The following is a 17,233-nucleotide window of genomic DNA, read 5'->3' on the forward strand; positions in this document are numbered from 1 at the left end:
CTGTTTTTGACTGTTTTTTCTCTCTCTTTCAATACCTTGCACATAAGTAAAGTCTTAAACCGAATGTTTTTCCACCTCTATAAAAAGACTAGCAGGTGTTATTTCACTGTGTGAAGCTCTCAGGTGTTAATAGAAATTACTGCAGATCTCAGAAGCTTGAGAGTCTTCTCGAGGCAACAGACAATAATATATAGTTCAAATAAATGTACTTGAGCATGAAACCAACCTTAAAATTAAGGTTTTATTTTGTAAACTTATCTGACAGATAAACAATAAGGTGGAAAGCAGAATCATCCAAAGTAATGTGTTTCTAAACTGCTCCCTTTTAGGTTTGTTGAAGTGTTGCTCAGTTTTCCTGAGACCCACACAGTGGCCACATTTAGCACAGCTTCTGAATAAAGTGATTTGGATAATCCAGATAAAGTGCTAACGTGTTTAAAATAGCCACACAAATCAGATTGGTGCGTGTTTTTTGCCCTCACTGGACATTGGGAGGGGGGGAATTTTAACAACGCTGCTGTGCTTGCAGATTTCTGACAAAACCAAAATGTGTAGTGTAAGGCCCGATTTCCAATTTTCTCAATGTTGCCCTTCCTGCTGCCACCCAGGATTCAAACCTGCGTGGCAGCAGGAAGTTGCAGAGACGTGCCGTGGCAACGTCTGTCAAAGGAAGCGTCTGAATAGACAGACATGCTCTTTATAGGAAAAGAGTGTACATGTAGTAGCTGCGTTTCTCCTGCAGTGGTGTGGGTTCGCGACTGTATGCAGAGGCAACATGATTGACACTAATTGCAGCATAAACAAGCCAGCTGATGGAAACAGAAGTATATGAATTTATGTCTGTCCACAACACCGCATTTGGCTTAAGGCAGTTTTCAAATCAGCAGGCCATGAATATGAAATCATTCAAGATTAGGCAGAACAGAGCTGCTGGTGGACATCTGGTGGACCGGTGCTGGAGCTGCTTGTTAGCATATCAAAGACAGAAATGTACTTTTCAGACTGGAAAAAAAAAATAGCTCAAAGGACGCGTTGCCAAAAAGGAAACACGTAATTGCAACAGTGGTGCTGATGCTTCACTTAAACATTTAAGAATAGCACCTTTACTTTACATAAGACATTACACAAGCAGTGAGCTAATGGGTGTAATCTGACAGGAATCTCAAACAGAGTTCCCCTTTGTTTTGAACCGCTCAGGTTGAGCGCGTTTCCCTTCCCAGAGCCACTGTTATCCAACCTTGTTAATGTGTCCCCTGTGCTGTGAGAATGCATAACACCCGCTGCACAAGAAAGGCTGCGTTCGCCACAGAGATCACTCAGCCGCGAAGATCGTCCTGAAACCTTGCCTGAGTTTATTCCAATGAGATGAAGGAATTCCGAGTTTCTACCTAATCTCTCGCTGCGCCGTTAAGCCGGGACAATCTCGCTCATTGTCGACACGCTTGTCTCGCTTGCCTCTGGCTGGTTTTGTGTTTGCAGAGAGCAGCGTTTCCCTCCAGAGGCCCGCCTCAGCCAGACTCGGAGCTCATTTGCCGTCCTTTGTATCCGCCGGACGAGTAAACAAGTCGCACTCAAACTCATGATGAATGAGTATAAAGGTTTGACATAAATGATCAAAGGTTTCACTTGTTATGCTTTCATAAACTATCTTTAACATCAGAACTTTGTACAAAGCCTTTTTTCAGTTGGAGTGAAGAAGGCACCGCTGTGTTTGTTACATAAATGCTCAAAATAACTTCATTTAGGTCTCCGGAGATTTTCCGGATACAAGAATGCGTTGCAGTTTTTATATGCAGCGGTTTATAAAAGGAGAAAAACAATCTCATTACGGGGTATTGTCGGTGGCTCTCCTGGAGTTTCATATCATGTAGCATGTTTTATTAGCACTGGGGATTTTTTTTATTGTCGTCACGGAATTGAAATTGCTCTTTTCTTCTTCTCCTAAAATAGGATGTGAAACAAGGCTGTTCCTCTCACAAGTCCCTGTGTCTCTGTTAGACAGTCACTGTCTCACCACTTGAAATGCTCTTAAACACACCAAAATATGAGCCCAAGAGCGTGATCTTATGTGAGTTCACCCATATATGAGGTTTGAGTCAGAATTGACCCCCTGTGACATTTGACAGCAGCAAAACTACCTCAAATATAATTGTTTTACCTCGAAATTTTATGGAATTTCTGAAAGTGACCCCCCCCCCCCCCCCCCCCCCCGCCCACAAAAAAAAAAGAAAATATTAACTGCTGCTGCACATTTTGATACACAGATCCTCTTGTGGGTCAATTTGGACTTGTATTTGTTGACATGGATTTTAGATCAACCCATGTGCATCAAATCAAGGAAAACGGTTCAGCCTTGCTCAGAACTTGACAATCAGCTGTTATGTTTCCATGTCTTATGTAAAATAGTTGTCCTATTGTGAGATAACATGTTTTCACACTGATGCGAGTGTTACTGCCGCTCTACTTTCTAAACGTTTTTACTGTGGATTAATCGTTAATTTGTTTCTGTCAGAGTTGTAGCAGACAAAGGGCGACAGGACACCACTCCATCACAGCTCAGTTGAAGAGAGACAGACAGACAGTGTCAACCAGCCCCCCCCCCCCACACACACTCCAAATCATTACTGAGAATAAATAACATCAACACAAGTAAAATAGCAAGTGGGCTCAGAATTATTTGGTTCATGCCGGGTCATCAAATTACAGCAGATTTTTTTGTTTGCGTTCAAACAGACTTCCATGTCCCGACAGGACGCCGTCAACTTCTCTCCAGTGACGTGGATAACGGCCTTCATTTCCGGCCAATGGAGACGTCAGGCTTCACCGGAGAGAAACAAACCAACAGAGGTCCTGTTCGGTTTATTTGCCACCAGGCCACTCAGGATAAAAGGATCGATCAGATGTAGAGATGCCGTAGACGAGGGAAGGACAACGGGCTCCATGAGAACCCTGCCCGTCATCATTACGGGCCCCAAGCCAATTTTCTGAGAATTGATTTCACAGGTGAGGGGAGTCGGGGGGAGGGGCGGGGTTAATCACATTAACCACATTTGAACCGCATATCATTCATCAAAACTGTGTTAAAAATCTATTTTAGAAATCTCAAATGGATTGATGTTGATTCAATTACGTTAACTTGACAAAACAGTGTTTTGTTGGATTTTTTTTTTGATTATTTTGTTTTTTTAATGGAGTTAGCAGCTTGTATTCTTGTGTTTAGGTTGTGGATGTATTTGTGGCCCTTGCAATGATCAAAGTTGCTCATTTCTACTCGAGACTAAAAGGAATTGCACATGAAGAAACGGCTCTCGTCTTTCCTCTAAATAAATTCCTGACCCTTGTCACAGCTCACAGTTGACGGAGCGGACAGGCTTGTTTCGGGTCCGTCTCATGAGATCTCATTGGATGATTGTGGTGAAGATCACTCCCATTCCGCTTTTATTATTTCACTGGCCAGGAGACAGGAAAGAGCAATTTAAAATTTGGTGCACTATAGAAAGGCATTAGGTTTGTTTGCAATGTGACATAAATGTAATAAAGGGGGTGAAAATATCATCATGTCTGAGCCGATCAATATCTGTCAGGATCACATCTGCCAGACCGGAATGTTGACACACGGAGGCGCAGAGCGTGTCGGGATAACACGGAGATCTGATGACAGGAGACTGGAATACCATTAAAAACCACTGCGTTTATGTTAAACAAGTCAGAATATTGCACTGGCTTGTGGCCCATTGTAAGAACAACCGACGGATTTGAAAGTCTCAGAGCAATTATATCTGATTACCTGTTTGAGAAATATGTTTTATGAGGTAAAAAAACCCCAAAACAAAACACTTATATTTTCAGCTACAGGCAGGTGATCTGAAGCACATCCAATAATATAAACCAAGACTCATAATGTCTCGTGTGCAATTCTGGAAGAAGAAAAAAAAAAAGGAAAATTGTGATTGTTTTAGAATATTTTATCAAGCAAGTACAGATTATAGAGTTTATTGCTACTGAAGAGACACCAACTATAAAATATGAAATATGTCTTCAGGACAATACAGAACCAGCTGGAGGAGCTTTTAAGAGTTTAGTTTTTTTTAATACACATTGTAATTTACACCAGCGTTATGTTCATTTTGAGGCAGAATCATCAGACTGATGTGCCTTTTGCTTAATCTGATCACTTGCATGAACTGAACCAGTGGTTCGCTGCCGCTTTCACCCTCGTGGCCCCAGAAACCGACTCTAATAAGAAAGGTTGCAGAGGCTCCTCTCCAAATCACTGATTCATTAAAACCACCACGGGGAAGTCAAATGCAACCAGGAGCCTTTGAAGTAAAAGCCAATATGAGTAGTTTCAAGTCCATCACAGATTCTGAAACAAACTTGGGAATCACTTAGCGGATGTTTTCACAAACACCAACATTGTTAACAGCAAAATGTTTTTTGGTTTTTTTTTTCAGTTTCCTGATCATTTGTAGTGGCGTCAATATTTATTGTGCAAAGACAGAGTGAAGTCAGAGCGTGTTTGTGTATCTGTGTACATAAACAGGATTTCTGCCATCAGCGCGAGGTTAGAATTGAGTATCTCTCCGAAAAATCAGCCGACGATGATGTGTGACTTCAAAGCAATTTAAAGATTCCTAAAAGCCCGTCTTGGAGCGCAAACAGTAATTAGCCATCACTTAATTTAATGGGGCAAATGTTAAAACAGTGATTAGCTCGGCTTTTGTTGTCTTGATTAATTCATTCGCTGGTGTGAAAGCAAGCAGCTGCAAGTCTGCTAATCAGTGGCAACAATCGTCACAACGCGGCAATCTTCAGGGCCGTCGCCATCCACACACACACCCAGCTACCCATCAGCGGGAAGGGAAAGAGACAAAACCCTGACACGCCTAAATATTTTATAAATTTTAAATGATGTTGTGAATCTTCTTTGTACGGCCGTGTCGTGCCTTTAAGTTAAACCGTTTTTCTAACGCACTGCAATGAATAGGGCTCAAGCTGCATCTAATCTCATTGGTTGAATGTTTCCGATAAATAAACAATAGGGACGCCTCGTTTTGACACGACAAATCCAGAAATCTGTCATTTTCGTGTGATCTAAGAAAACAAAACTCCACGTGTGGGAACCGGGTGCAGTTTAAAGATCAACGTTCAAGTGTCTCTGACTTTCAGGGTGCAAAAGTAAAGATATGAAGAGACATTTTTCAAATCTTAAACCCTCTTTCTGCATGACATTATAAAATAACAGCTCCAAGTTTAACAAGAACAACAGTCTTGCAACACTGATCTAATCGACAAGTAAGCATATTTGAATAAACAAATGTTTCTGAGCTCCACACACAGGATCCTTCCTGAGTCATAAACAGCAACCCTCCCGCTAAATTCACACATCAGCACAGAGCAGAGCTTTATAGTGCAGGAGAAGCCCAGCTGTAATTAATTTGATGATGGCTGCAGTCTCCAGCTTCAGAAAGCCGCAATAAAGCTTTTTAAGAGCGAGGTTTGTCTGTAACAGCAGGAAAAAAGTAAAAAAAAAAAAAAAAAAAAAAAAAAAGCACACATGAAAGTGATCAAATGAAAACGCCTTTGTGTGTATTTTAGCTGAGTCGTAAAAGAAATCCTGATATCATGTCAGACTGGCTCAGAGTCACGTCCTCCTTCTACATTCAACGGAACAGAGTGGTCGTTGCCGACAACTCCCTTTAACTGTTGGGACATTAAAACGTGCCTTGTGAAAAAAAAAAAAAAAAAGCCTGTTCAGCCCTTTGTTGATTACAGAAAACTCAGCAGATAACTGAAAGGTGTATCCCACCCTTCATTTCCTGCACTCTGTGTGATAAAACTAACATTTAGAAAAAGTTCTGCTCGGTCATGTTCAGTAAAATGCATCAATGTGTTACTGTGTTGTTGGTTTGTTTTTTTTACTTCCTGTGGTGCTTAACTGTAATATTGTTATAAATAAAGTAGAGAAATAAGGAGTTAGAGAAATGTACCAGCTTACAGGTAAAATGACAATAATCCACGTTCACATTTTTTGCTTCATTACTGATCGCGTGGTGAAATTTTGCCCTCTACTAATCACCGGTATGTTGCAGCTGTTTGGGTGATTGGGGGGGGGGGGGGGGGGGGGGTACTCCAGTAAAGCAGCCTTGCTTTGTTACAGTAGGACTATAAAGATGCTGCTCTGGTGTTTCATTATTTAATCATTAGGGGATTTCACATCTTAGACTTTATCTCCAGGATTCACACCTATAATTGTGAATATTTTAATTTCATCAATGTGTAATGTGACCGAGGGTTTCAGAGTCTCTCTGTCCTCGCCACTGGAGTTGCTGCTTCAGATTTAAAAAAAGAAAAAAAAAAGAAAATGCATTGTGACCATTTGGTTAAACTCTAGTTTACTGATAGAAGAGTGCCTCATCAACCCTGAACTAAGTCAGTACACCTGATAGAAAAATGATGAATGCCCACATCATATCAGACAATAAGAGACATTAACAGAACCTGTGATGAGATACTGTATTTTTCAACTTGGGATTGTCTTGATTAATATGACCGGTCGAAGGCAGCATGAACTGATGACGTCCTTTGGATCTACCAAGAAATTCATTTCATTAATTTATTCAATCTGATTTGAAAATCACCCTTTCACAATAACAGTTAATTCATAGTCACATGATATCCTTCAACCACGTGGTTTTGTTCAGTGGGAGATACCCACACATGCACAACATGAAGATCGCAGGACCAACACAGGGATATTCTGGCCGTGAGGTGAAGTGTGCAAATCGCCGTACAACCATTAGTTCAAAAAATCTATTAATTTCACATCTAGACCCCACAGATGAGCATCTTACTCCCAGGGTCCAGTTTAACTAAATTGATTGCATTTACAAAAGTCTATTACCGAAGCAGGAAAAATAAACAATGGCTAAAGTCGTCCCGCCTTGACACGTCAATATGCTGCGAAAGTCATCAATATGACTTGCAGTAACTATCATTTTGTTGATTGGTAACTCCATTAAAAGAGGAAAACCATGTAGGTTCTCCTCAGTTTAACTTCTCTAACCTGTCAATGAAACGTGTCAGCACATCAGTGAATGAATGAATGAATTTCTTATTGAAGAATGCATTAGTCTGGATTGTAGCCATATCATATTGCACTTGGTTCATCTTTAAACAACGACAACAAAAGCATGGAAAACCTTTATCTTTTTGTTGAGTCCAACACGAATCACAGTCTGTCTTTGTTATGACAACCTGGAAACCTGTCCAGGGTTTTATTCGGCATGACTTTTGCTGTCCACTACCAGCTTGCTGGGATACATTTGAGTCTGCAAAACTAAATGAATGGATGAAGCAGATAAAGAAGATGGATGGCTTCAAACGCACAACAAAAACGCATTCATGTGGGACCCTTTTCATGCACATAACAATTATTAATCACTTAACTTGAGCGGTTAATTTGCAATTACCTTAAGATCATCTGTGTGATTATTAAAATGAATGTACACGTCATTATGTGCTTTGTACCCCCCCCCTGCTCTTTGTGGGGTATCGGTCAAAATAAGAGCAGCTCCAACAGTCACCGGAGTTCTCCTTTAAAATGACTGATTTGGTAAGCACTGGATGACGTGTAGGAGCAGCATATCCCCTGCAATCACCGCGGCCCCTCGAACAGCTCAGTGCTGGGATTCACAGCTCTGTCAACAGCTGGCACAACACAGGCCGAGGCGCTTTTGTTGCCTCTGCAGGCCTGTCGGACAGACACATCCCTGTTTCACCTCGACAGCTCCGTTTATGAGCATGAGAGGCCTAATGCGTACTTTAATACCAGCAATAAAAGCTGTGACCCCCCGCGAGTCCCTGGTGTCATCAGATAAACCAAAAATCATCACGCTCCCCTTCATGTGCAACGAGCAGTGCCCTCATTAGCTCGGCGCTGCTCTTAAACATTTGATAGTTAAATCCAGGGTTAGCAGCCTCTTCTGTAATCCCATTAACTCCACCGAGCTCAGCCGTGATTTAACTGTTCGACAAAATGTGAGTGCAGGCGCTGCAAGAGGAGCCATTCTGTCCAACTGTGTGCATCTGAAACATATTTCCAAAAGTCCACATAAGGATTTCTGAAAATAAGAAGAGGGCAAAGCTGTTTTTAAACCATTTAGTAGATTTATGGAAATCCCATTAGGTGTGACTGTCTTGAGTTAGAGCTGCAGAAAATGGAAGATACGTGTTCCCGCAAAGATGCAATTGGCTCATTTTATTTAATGAGAGTGATGAATATAAAAAAAGGCTGCAGCACATTTGCAACCCGTGGACGGCTGAGGCTTAAAGGATGCCTGTTCTTAACTCATTACATTTCCTGATGAGGGGTAAAAAGATTTATTAGTCCGATAAAATACGCGCAGATGAGAAAATAAAACAGCAGAATGTGTCCAGATTGATATAACACAGAGTGACAGGGGATACCCGGTGCTTCGCATATTGTATTTCTGAACAGGTGAAATTGTATCCCATCATAACCTGCAAGGTCATCTTCAGACGAGCTGCACACTTTAAACCTGACAGAGTGAAATCTGAAACAACTGCTGCATGCATCAGGAGCCATTACAGGGCGAGTCATCCCACAGTAATTCAGAAATATCTTCCCACATTTGCCATCATTGTGAATTATTATTCAAATGTGGAAAAAGAAAAAACAGTCAGTCTGGTTTTTTTAAGGATCATGAGGTGTTGATTTGGTGTTCACCTTGTGAAAAAAATACCACATTTCTAAACCAGGGAAAGGACCAGTGCGTAAGATGCTTTTAATACTAAAATTCTGACTCTTTCCTCAGAGAATTTATGGTACGTAAATGACACATATTGGTGACAACTTTTTTTTTCTTCTTACAACCCTTAATAATGTCCAGAGGGTGGAAATGTTCCACTTTTATGTATCTGAGTGGGAATCCTATGAAGAGTTAACTCATCCAACTGTGGTAAAAGCTGAAGGTTTTCACATGTTATTGCCAATTTTGTAATTGCTATATTCTACTGATCTGGGGCTTTTGCGTAGAAATATCTGTACCTGCCCTCGATGTGTGTTTATCACAAATGAATCACAAATAAAGCAATAAGGCGACAATGAAGTTCATGGACTGACAACTGCAGATAGATTAGGTGATAAAGTATGTAACAAAAGCAGTTATACATTCAGCAGCTAATTTTGTGGTTTCACATTTATCCATTCATCATTTAAGATTTTTTTAAGAACTCATGCAGTTTACCAGTCAATTGTCACTTTTATGTTATTTTATGCCATTGAAGACCATATTTAGATTAAAGAAAGCACCCTAAAGCTGTCAGTTTGAGCTTAATTGTGTGTGTTTTTGTTTTTTATTGATGATGACTCATGTGTTGAATGTAGAATGAAGTTTTTACTACAACTTGAATGGGCAAAGTCAGTGTGTGTGTGTGTGTTTCTGAATATGTGGGATTGTTTTTAAATTCCCTTAAAAATTGAAATGCTCGAAAATCATTCTGGTGCTTTCACAGATTTTACTCAATGTTTTCATTGCATTAAAGTGACTAAAAACTGATGATCACAAGGAACAAAAAAAAAAAAAAGAACGAGGAATTTATCACATTAACCAGCGACCACAAAAAATGTGCCAGGAGAAGCCAGCTCAATAAAGCTCAGAGTACAATATGGCCCGCCATGAAATGATCGACGGTGTAATGAAGGAGCTAATGAGGGGGATCAAGATCGCTGCAGAGCCAATAAATCAACACAACTGTGCCTACAATGATACAGGAGCAATCAGTAGTGCTGGTCAGTGTGCAGGCGGCAGAGGGGTGGGGGGGAGGGCGGCTGGGGACCAGGCAGACATGGGGGGTCGACACCGTGCTGCAAGTCAATGTCAAGAGCACACTTTTTGGCTCCTGAAAGAGCGAGGCTCCACCGTGTAATCAAGTCTCTGCTGGGAAAGACTGGTCGTTGAAAAACACATAAATACGAATAAGCCGAGTCGAAAAGAAAGTACGATTATTTCTTTGTAACACAGCTTCTTGGCAATAAATCTCATGCAGTTGGAAAGCCTGTTTATTTCCCTTTCAGATGGCGCCAGGTTACAACGAATGAGCGGTTTGGCAGAGAAGATTGGCAAATTATTTAAGGGTGCACACAGTATAGGCGACTCCGTTCTGCTGCTCATCCCCACCGTTGCATGCAGAACAACTCATAAAAGGGAATAAAGATTTTTTTTTTTCAAGAGGACACATGTTCAAAGATGCACTCGAATTAATTCTACACATATGAACATAAATGGCAAAACTCACATTTAAAATGTACTTTAGATAAACGGATACATGTGAAGCTTTTGCTTTAATGTTTATCATTTTAGCTCATAAGTTATAAAAGTTGAAAATACAGTATAATGTGATATTTCACAGGTTCAGAACTTTTCATTTAACCAGAGGCCAGAAGGAAACGTTCTGAAATGAGTGAGAGCTGAAAAACTAGCCAGACAATGAACTTTTCAACGATACTCTCATTGCTTTTGCACGAGTTTCGCCACAGCAACGGCCTCTATAAAAATCAATCCATGTGATCCCGTCCGACGATCGATGGGGCTTTTCACTGATCAGCACATTGTGGGGCAGATTCCTCTGCGCAACCATGTCAAAGCAAAAGGTCAACCCACAGTTCAGCTCAGACACACTTTACAGGACTTCACCTCAATGGCACGCTTTCAGATCATTTAGAAATAATTAGTCCTCACGCTGAGATCAGAAAGCAGTCCCGGCGTCTGGTGATCAATACTGATCAATTATTAATTAGGAACAAATGGCAAGGCGGTTTCCCCTTCGAAGAGTCAACTGTCATCAAGAGAGGAAGTGAGGCGGACGAGGCAGCAGGTTTTATCTCTTAATTTGAGCCAAAGAATGGGAGCAGTGGCAGAACTGATGCATTTATAGTATTTTGTGTTTGACTTCCATAGAAACACTTCATCTTATTATTCAGTCTTTCACTGTGTTTCCTTAATCGTTTCCTCTGTTGCACAGACTTGCTCAATAAGGAGGCTGACTATATTCAGATATGAATTATTACAGATTTGGCATGGAGCAGCAGCAGCAGAGGCCTTTAGAAGAAACCGTAGGGTTTGAATGATGGAGGTGTGTCGAGGTTATTGTGGGGATCAAGGAAAGAAATTCCTTATGGTCTCATTTACACAGTTGTAATGTGAAACCTGTCCTCTATATTCAACCCATGCCATTTTTTTTTCTCTTCTTGTTTTCTAACACTCTGTACTGTACTTGATCACATTGGATCGGTTGAGCGAGTGTCAAACTACACGAACAAGAGCCAGCAATAAACAGAGAATCAGCAAGTTTGACGTGCCCACCAAACATCTCATCAAGGTGCATGCATGTCCTTCATGCACTCTTGAGACACAGAGCGCATGAAGGACAAGTCAACGGCTCCACATGTCGTCTCGGGTCAGGGCATGTCGCACCCTGGAAGCGATCCGTCATTTTAAAACCGGATACTCAGAGGCCACTGCGAGAATGGCATGTAGGAAGTGACGGGATTTCTTTTTTTAAACCCTAAACGTAAGAAGACCTCATAGAGGAGTAAAGGTGATGAACTGAGGAAAATACAAATGTAATTCAAAACAAGAAGCTTCATTTCAGTCAGAGGTCAAAAACCAAGAAAGCCTTTGTTTAGTTTTCTAACATTCTGTCATATGAAAAAACAAACAGATTTATTCATGTTAAATTAGGTTCAGACATCTTAATTATATAATGCATTGGTAACCCTTGAATGCATTGCATAAAAGGCCAGCCATATTTTCCTGATGATCCCAGTCATAAACATTTTTTAATGCACCAGACTTCTATCTCAGTACAGATCTCGTGTAGCTCCTCCAACAAACATCAAACACTGAGCACATACAGCCATAATCAGTGGCCTGGTCCAACATTAAATATTGATAACAAAATAAGAGAATTCCCATGGGGAGCAGGACTCAGTAACAGAAGAACGTACACATGAATAAAGTGGGACTGTGAGTAGACCTTCATGCATACTAATGTCAGCAGAGGCTGATGGAAGAGACGTCTTGGTGACTTCAGACACCCCACAGAGCACCGGTGCCCAGAGGGGGAGGGGGGGGGGGGGGGGGGGGGGGGGGCTTAACAGAGGCGAGCTCACCCCATTGCACGTTGCACATGCCCACTGGGGATTTATCTCCACCCGTGCACTTGGTGATAGCAGACCTGATACCCTCCTATAATGCCATTAAATAAATGTCGATCCCTGGTGGCAGAGCCAGACGCTGTGCCCGCTCACCCTCTGCTCAAGAACAAGAGCAAACACATACAGTGTGTGTGTGTGTGTGTGTGTGGGTTGCCAAGTGGATGAGCGGTTATCAGTATTTACAACTCATCAAGAGTTCAATTAAAAACCTGGACAATGTATGAAAGAAATATGTTCTGTGCATTTGAATGACAAAAGAGGACTTGGTTGCCGGGGGCTGCAGGCTGGCTGCATTGTGTCCACTGTTTGGTTTGGGACACGACCAGTGTGTTTTACATAATCTGAATTAAATGTAAATGGGGCTGTTTCATCTCGGTCTCCCCGGATTTGAGGGGTTAAAGCCTGTGCTTAAAGAGCGCACCCCGCAGCAGGGGGAAAGAACTGCTCATTGTTGAGGAAAATCTGGAGTTGGAGGCCAGGAGCATCTTCATTTTCAGCAACCTCTGCGTTTTTCAGAAAATGTGCCCCAGATGCCCCCTGAAGGAGAAGGGGGTAGCCAGGTTGTACTTATGATACAATTCACGTAAATGAGGCCGTTTGGCCTTAATCCTTGCCTAATTAAGTGCGAGTCTGCTGAGGCAGACTGCTAAAGGGCCAACATGTAATACCTGTCGAATTATGGGAACAGCTGGAGCAGCCTGCCTGTCAGCAGATCGGCCCCACGTTATTATCCCGCTCATTTATCGAGAGGCGAGATGTTGGCCATCTTTGTGTCTGTTGCCGTTCTCTCCCAATTAGGCTCCATTGTACATGGTGGCGTCACAACGCACGGCTCCTAATTTTTGGGGTCCGTTGCTACGAAAATAAACATTTCAGAGTTTATAGAGGATTTTCAGCAAAGGGACACTGCTGCTCGTCTAAAAGATTTTCCTGCTGCTGCTGATCTGCAGCCAGAGAGCGGCGATCCCTTTAAACGTTATGCATTCATTAATGGAAAAAAACCTCATCAAATTAGCATTAAAATAATTATGGAATGAATAATGAATAACGGCGAGCTGTTTGCCAGAGGGGAATTCAATTAATCAAACAATCAAAATTAATAGTCTGAATGTGGTGGTGAAAGAGTTTGGGCAAATATCAGCATGATGCACTTCTTTTTCTTTCGCCCTTTGATTTAACATCAAAGACGTACAAAGCCCTGCACTCGGCTCCCGCTCTGTAAATAAGCAGCGGAAAAAGACAAAAGTGTTGTTCTTTGCCAGCGCTGTGACCTACATAGTAACATTTACAATTCTCCCCTCTGTGATCAGCTAATCAAGGATGCCCCAGTTAGGCTATGTTACGTTTGTGCCAACCACAGAGCTGGCAGGCAAAATCCAGTCTGTGATGGTTAAAAAAGACTATAAACTGAACCCCCCCCCCCAAAAAAAAAAAAGATATAATTTGCACTTCTTTAAAAAAAAAAAAAAAATTCTGATGATTGTGTGGCACTGAGTGAGAATGAATAAATTGGCTACGATTTATTCAAGCATCGGTTTACTGAACTTTTGGTTTCAAATGTTTTTCATAAACAACAAACCAAGGGCAATTTGTCTGTAATTCTCCTGAGAATAAACAGCATTGTTACCACAAATAGCAGAAACATACATTAAAACAGCTACTATAAAAAAAAAAAAAGTTTGGCTGTGTTGCCACCTGCTGGTCATCCTGAGCTGGTGCAACAACATTCATTTGAGGATCACGAGGCAAATCTGAGGTTTCATTGTCATTCACATTATTTGTGAGACATGATCAAGTCTGATATTGTATAGTTATGTCACAGCGAAGCAGTATATATTTCGCACAATGGCTCTTTAACTAGAGTGATGCAGCAGCAATGTTTGCCCCATGTCACTATATCAGGATCAGTAAGAGTATTCTCGTTTATTTATCCGCATCGATAGTCTATATTTTGAGCACTTTTATTCCTGATACTTAATAATACAGTACAGACCAATCCTTAAAATATTATTATTATTATTATTATTTCATATACAAATGATCAGTGATAACTTGCTCTGATATGTGCACAATCAATAGACCAACATATTAAATGTTCAAATCTTTTTCTTTTTTTTTTTAATCGGTCTAATATATCATTTTTTAGTAGTTTTATGAGATACTGGATTTTGGGTTTTTCATTAGCTGTCAACAGTAATCAAGTCTCAAATACATCACCATGAATGGGATATATCAAGTTTCCTTTTTTGAATTGACTCACTGAAATAAAAATAAAAAAATCAACCTTTTAATGCTATTCCAATTCATTGAGATTGATCTGCATTTATTTATTACTTAGCACTCTTCTAATTGTACTGCATTAGTCCAAATCACAATGTTTATTCATTTGTCTATACTTGACTTGATGATTTATTTGGTTTAATGCGATTAACAATACAGATTACTAATCATCCCAGTGTTAAATGTGTTTTTTGTGGGGGGTTTTTACGGTTCTGGTGGAATATTTAAGGGAAGCAATTATTACTAAAAATAATACCTCAGCTGAAGAGTTAGTAGTGTGTGACCAGCACAAACACACCTGATTCAAACAGGTTTCAGACTTGCTGGAGCAAAGAGAGGTCAGAGGTCAGGACAGCAGCTCCTCAGGCCAAGAGCAGACGACATTGATCCAGACATAGTGAATGAAAAACATCTGAACAATCGCTGCAGCTACACACCAGAAAACACATAAAAGTCATGCAAAAGTTTTTTATTTTTCGTGACATGCAACAGGTGCAATTAAAGGTCACGTAGCCTCACAGCCACATTTTGTGGAAGGAAGCCAGAGGACTCACATACCCACAGGAAGAACACGCAAAAGGACAAAGAGATTCCCAAGTGAATAATGGAACTGGACTTATTGCCACTGTGGGGTGAGAATGCAAACCACTTGTGCATCAGACTTTTCTTCTGAAAGTTGTTCCCCGTTTCATCCACGAGGTGGCACAAACACACCACAAATTCAATTGTTTGAGCAACTCAAACGTATTGTGGAATTAAAGCCTCGCTTTAAATCTTTTCATCCTGCCACAGCTCCATGCGTTTGAATGAATGAATATAAAATTTATTTAAAAGGGACAATGTACAGTTAAAACATAAATGTTGCCATTTGATGCACTATACCAGATTGTAGCTTGAAGCTAATTTGCATCTGTAGTCCCTATTTAACACTATTCATATTCAAATGGACAAAAGCAGAACAATTATGATCATGTGGATGTTTCATCGTTCATTTAATGTTAAATGTCTTGGTATGAAGTCAGAGAGGAGAATAAACGAAGGCCGAGATGAACTTTAAAGAGATATTAAAAGGTTTATTACAACAACTTATCGATTCAAATTTTTTTTTACATAACTTTCACATTACAAGTACAATTTCAACACAGTATCACACCCCGTTTTCATTTCAGTTTAGGTAAAACAAACAAACAAACAAACAAAAGAAAACCAAGCAAAGGTTTCTCAACTTAAGTTGTAATAGATTAATGATATTCATCTGAGACAAGATTAAATAAACAGGTAAATTCTCGCAGAGAATTATTATCTCATGCAGATAACACATAGTAAACCTTTAGAAACATTTCTTTTTCTTTTTGTTTTTTTTAAATAAAACAAGGTGTTAGCTTCTTGTAAAACTACACAGTAGTAAGCCAGAACAGACTAAGAGAGAGAGAAAAGAAAAAAAGGTAAATTGACTTCATGGAGCGATTTGCTTCTTGCGATTTTTTATTTTTTTTTTTTCCAATGAGGAAATGCTCACAATTCCTAAGGAGGTGAACTAGTGTACGTCTAATATACATGATGTGATTCCAGTTCACATCTGAATGCTTTTATATTTTACATGACAGCCTACGGAGTCAGGAAGAGGCGGCATTGTAATGAAAGGTCAGTTTTTAACTGCTAACAAAGTTCATGTGATCAAAAGGGCTCATCGGCTACAGAATCCAGACAATCCTATATAAAAAACAATTTACATAATACCAAGAAAGATCACATACAATGTATCATTGATGGTATTTACAATGCTTTCTAAAAAAATCTAATTGCAATCATGAAAAAAGAATGTCCGTAAGTGTTCTGCATTAGACACTAAAGCCATAAAGAGTCACTGGAAACGCAAAGACTGTATACAAAGCAAGAGATTTCTACTGAGCAATCAGGTTCATGAGAACCTTCACAGGAGAGAACAGCAATCAACTAATCTGCATTTTCTATTTTTTTTTTTTTAAATGTAGGGAAGTAATTTGTACAAAAACATTAATGGCACTGAATGAAGTCAACATCACCATGATTGAGTAATGGAAACAAGGTACTGCAACTCTACAATCACTGCTTCAGGAACAATCAAGACTACAGATGGAATGTTAATGAAAGAACATGCACACTCACATACACACTCACACACTCACACACACACACACACACACACACACACACACACACACACACACACACACACACACACACACACACACACACACACACACACACACACACACACACACACACACACACACACACACACCTAACCAGCCCAACTTCGCAACACCATTTTACAAGCGGAGGTGAGCTCAAAACATTCAAACTGCAAAACGAGTCTCCAGCTGATTTCACTCGCGCAGTTTAAGAAAAAAAAAAATCTGATTTCGCCGTTTACGTCGGTGTGATCTCTAACCTGTGGACTGCCAATCTCCTTAAAGAGCAAACCCGTCATCCCTCAAGTATGTGCAAAATGGAAAAAGCAAACAAAAAAAAACCTAAAGTGTTTGCAGTAACTTAAGTGCTTAGAAAAGTCATAAGATCAAATAAATTACAGATAAGTCACGACAAACTTTGGTAAAGTTGCTAACAATTCGCTGAATGGCATTGAAATAGAAACTACATAAAAATTGAATAAATGAATAAATAAGTCACATGAATTACACCTAAAGTGCCTTTTCCTTTTGTTTCCTT

This window comes from Blennius ocellaris (genome assembly GCF_963422515.1).
Source record: "Blennius ocellaris genome assembly, chromosome: 6".
In the NCBI taxonomy this organism is placed as follows: Eukaryota; Metazoa; Chordata; class Actinopteri; order Blenniiformes; family Blenniidae; genus Blennius; species Blennius ocellaris.